The sequence below is a fragment of the Ornithodoros turicata genome, chromosome 6 (genome assembly GCF_037126465.1).
Source record: "Ornithodoros turicata isolate Travis chromosome 6, ASM3712646v1, whole genome shotgun sequence".
NCBI classification, from domain to species: domain Eukaryota; kingdom Metazoa; phylum Arthropoda; class Arachnida; order Ixodida; family Argasidae; genus Ornithodoros; species Ornithodoros turicata.
This window is the reverse complement of record NC_088206.1, coordinates 23,101,540-23,105,832: the sequence shown is the minus strand read 5'-3', so window position 1 is coordinate 23,105,832 and position 4,293 is coordinate 23,101,540. Positions and strand designations below refer to the sequence as shown.

The window sequence follows — 4,293 nt, the reverse complement described above, 5'->3', positions numbered from 1 at the left end:
CGGCCTAAGCTTATTCCAAAACCATAAGGTATAACTGACACTGCCCGCAATGACTCTGGAGCCGGCGAAGCGTCCGCTTCCCTTGACGGTTGGCGAGGCGAAGGTGACCTAGACCAGCACTTTCCCGTGTGTCACTGAGGTACGGGAAAAGATAAAGGTCTAACGAAAGGTGCTTAACACTGTAACTTATGCAGGTTTACAGCAAATCTACAGAGCGAAGAATCGGCGTGGCCGTTCCACAGCCATCTTTGTTTCTTTCACAGCTGTCTTATTGTATACTTGTTTGGGGCACCACTTCGAAAACGAATCTATGTAAACTCGACCAAATTCAAAAAAGGACCCTACGTATTATTGAAGACCTTAATTTCGCAGATCATGCGGATCACTTGTTTTCGAAATTTGAAGTTTTAAAAGTGGACTCATTATATAACTGTCGTTTGCTGCGGTTTTATAAGAGGAGTGTTAAAACTGGCACTTCCTTTGTAGATATTTTTTCTTTACGACGTACAGTGAACAATTATTGTTCGGAAGCACCCTCCATTTCTTCAGCCGTTCTGTCGAACAGGCTACGGAGTTCCACTGTGCAACATCGATTACCAGTTCTCTGAAATGATATGGCATCAAGTGACATTAATATCGTTACTCTAAGCAATGTAAACATTAAGAATCTATTTCTTCGTTCGGTTTTTGTTCGTCATAATTCATCCTCTCATATTAACCACTGTGAAGTGGGGTAGGGTCCTGTGGCTACCACGGGGAAACATCCCATGTCATCATCACTTCTTCATGTATTGTTGTTGTTGTTGTTTTGTGTTGGTTTCGTCGTGCGAGCATGTACATCTTTTCTTTCTTTCTATGCGTTGTCTACACATCGTTTCTTTCTTGCTTGCAGCGCCCATTTCCCCCCCTTTTGTACCCATGTATAGTGTTTGGCCAAAGGTATGGGAGCTGCGGCCCTGTCAAGCCTGTTTGGCCTTTTTGCCGCAGTTTGCCCACACCAGTTTGCGTGTAAATGAATTCAATTCAATTCAGTTGGAACATTTGTATGATGCCCGTTACTTGAGACGTTCTAACAACAACAACAACAAATAAGTTAATGACAATGAATGGGGAAATTCGCCACTTGAGGTGCGGCCCACTACCCCAAGGCACAATGGGGCAGGATGTGATGTGTCCTGATGATGAGGTGATGAACGATGCTAAATAGGGATAGTCAGTGGAGTCAGTATGACATCAGAACGGTAGGCAAAACCACAGCACACAAAAATACTACACACACAGCACACAGGTACGCAGGCAGATCATAGGGTAGACAGGAGACCAGTGTCCCGCAGAAAAATCTTGAAATACTCAAGAACTTGACGATGGTCAGTCTGGTTAGACCCAGGGCCGAGAATGGTTGCCAATGTGAGTGGTGCGGCCGTGATCGACTGCAGGCGACACTGTAGAGCTGCTCTTTGGGAGGTGTATAGATGGCAGTCGAGGAGCACATGCTTGGTGTCCGCCAAAACAGCACAACGAGAGCAGAGCATCGAGTCAGAGCGGCCGATCAGATGCTTGAAATGGGGGGTGAATGCAACCCCAAGACGAAGCCTGTGTATCAGCGACGCAAAATGGCGAGGCACACGAGAAGGCATGGTGAAGCCAAAGTCAGGGTCCACTTCACGCATCAGAACTCTTGATGGAACGTCTCGAGACCATTGCGCATGTGCGAGAGGCCTCACCACATCATTTAGGAAGGTTCGCCTGTCGCCTTTGGGGAGGGTAATCCGCACGCTTGATCGGGAATGATACGCAGCTGCTGCAGCCTCGTCAGCCTCTTCATTGCCGCGGATGCCGCAGTGGGCAGGAACCCACTGGAAGTAGATAGAGTGCCCGCTGATCTCAAGACGGCTTAGTTCCTCCAGTATGTCCACCACCACAGGCGCAAGTGATCCACGAATACCCATGTTCGCTATACACTGGAGAGCTGCCTTGGAGTCGCAGTATATCACCCAGCTGCTGATAGCGGCTGATGCAATGTGCTTGAGGAAGAACAAAATGGCATGCAACTCTGCAGACGTAGATGAGGTGCAGTGCGAGAGACGGTATGCGTGGCACGACGACATAGTCGGGATTGTAAAGGCAGCAGTGGAGCCGTGTAAGTTGGTCGACCCATCTGTGAATACTGCAGTGTGCGAAGGATAACGGCACTGCATCATGTCTAACGCAAGTGGTTTCAACACGGGTGCTGCAACGTGATCCCTCTTGCTCTTGAGCCCAGGAATGGTAGTGGAGATCGAAGGTATCGAAAAGACTCACGGAGGGGACCTGGGGACGACTGCGCTTCCAACAAAAGCCGGTAGCAAGGGCTTTACAGCAGCGATGCAGTGAGAAATGTTGCTCTGCCTCCGCCTGTTGAGCTTCGAAACCAAGGGGTGACGACGGTGTTCCGCGACGAGACGTAGATAATGGCGCACAGTTTCTCTGAGACGTAAGACCTCTACTGGCAGCTCGCGGGCCTCTGCCACCACCATGCACGTTTCAGCGGCGCGGGGTACACCGAGGCAGATCCTCAAGCTTCTGGCCAACATACACCGAAGTCTCTGTTCAGATGTTCTTGAGATGCCATGTAAGACTGGGAGGCTGTAGAGAATGGTTCCCCGAACCAATGCCCCATAAATCGATAGGAGCGCTTCCTGATCAATCCCCCATGCAGCGCCAGCGAAGTGAGAAATGACATTGGTCCAGCGTTGAACTTTCGCTTCCAGGTACCTGATATGGGCGCTCCACGAGAGATTGGCATCCAAGATAACACCCAGGAATTTGTGGCACTTCACTTGGCTGAGTGTATTATTGCCTAGCGAAAGAGGGAAGGCGCGCATGCGTTTCCGCGTGAACGGGAGCGACTGTCTTCTCAGCCGAGACGTTCTAAACTCCGCACGCAGCTTCGATATAAAAGGATATAGTTCATTCGTGCGCAGCGTTAGGAGCACGAGGAAATTAGACAAGGGGAAAATGGGTGACTGTTGAAGAATACTCCCATTCCCATATCATCGTCATCATGCATCTCACTCCTATTCTAATACAATGTAATCTAATCTACTTACGCTGAGTTGCATTAACTCACATCGCATCAGTGCTGGTATTTATTCAAACGCGTTTACACAAGATAGAGGGCAAAATTTATCATGAAACTCGTTGATTCCCTCGTATAATTATGTGACGATCTATACGACGAAAAACAGCTTTGGTTCATGTAACATTTGGACGCTGCAGATGTGACTAGAAATGGCATCCACTTCGACCTCGCCTTGCTGCAAAAATGGGTGATGCCGACAAGAGATTGAGAAAGAGCCTCATTTGAACTTACCTTGTTTTTCAACGGGAACTGGGCAAGAAATGCTTCTAGATCTCCTTCACGCTTCTTGCTCGAGGTTTTCCAAACTTGCAGGAGAGTTGCAGGAGGCGACTGTATGTAAGTATATGGCTGCGTCAGCAGGAAAGCGCATCACTGGTATAATCATAATTGCATCAAGTTCTTTCAGGGCGTGGTTTTAGATATCCGTGCGGCCTTATAATTTCACAGTCTGTCCTGAGTTAAAACATACTCAAGGCACAGTAGGCAAAAGAAAATAACTTTCGGTATTTACCATTAGGTGTTCCGCTTGCTCCAGCGTTCGCTGAACTGTTTGCTTCCATATTTTCATCGTCAATGTTTGAGCTGACGCGAAAAAGACGTCACACTTGGGCTATGACTATAGAGGTGTGAGCGGTGAAATCCGCGGATCCACCCCGTTATCTGCTCGACATCCTGGTTTGTGGGTATAGATGTAAAACGTTTTGAAACCCGGCCAGTTATAATGTGATAAAACCGTGCCGGTGCGGATATCCGCATTTTACCCCGACGCTGAGGGCGAATCCAAAATGGTGACATCATCCCTTTGCTGTACTTTTGTCCACTATTACTGAACAACTGTGGATGACATAATGTTTCTGAGAAAGTTTCTATGCTGGAAAGTTTGTGACATAAGACAACGTTTGTGACATGAGATTTTCGTCATGTGGTTCTTTTATTTTTTGAAAGCTGTATGAGGGAACTTTTTGTCAAGGTAGGCGTGGTTCCTGACGTCTTATTCGGAGGGTTGCAAAAAATTGAGGGACGGTTAACGCTTGGATTGAACACGAATTAGCAGCGGCAGCAGCTGAGGGGTGGTGCACTCACTTTCGTCGCTACGCACAAGCGATCACACACCGAGCAACTATAGCCGAAGGGGTTATCCACGAAGTTGCGCTGGAACGCGCTGGTGGCCC

The 4,293-nt window shown here is 48.1% G+C and overlaps 1 long non-coding RNA gene across 1 annotated transcript; it reads right to left on the bottom strand.

Annotated features, from left to right (window-relative positions):
- Nucleotides 1-289: 289 nt before the first annotated feature.
- LOC135397732 (uncharacterized) lies at nt 290-3,759 on the bottom strand. The gene is made up of 3 exons (XR_010423710.1): nt 3,633-3,759; nt 3,353-3,451; nt 290-604 (listed from the first exon to the last, which is right to left on the bottom strand). It is a non-coding gene; the product is annotated as an uncharacterized LOC135397732 (long non-coding RNA).
- Nucleotides 3,760-4,293: the final 534 nt, after the last annotated feature.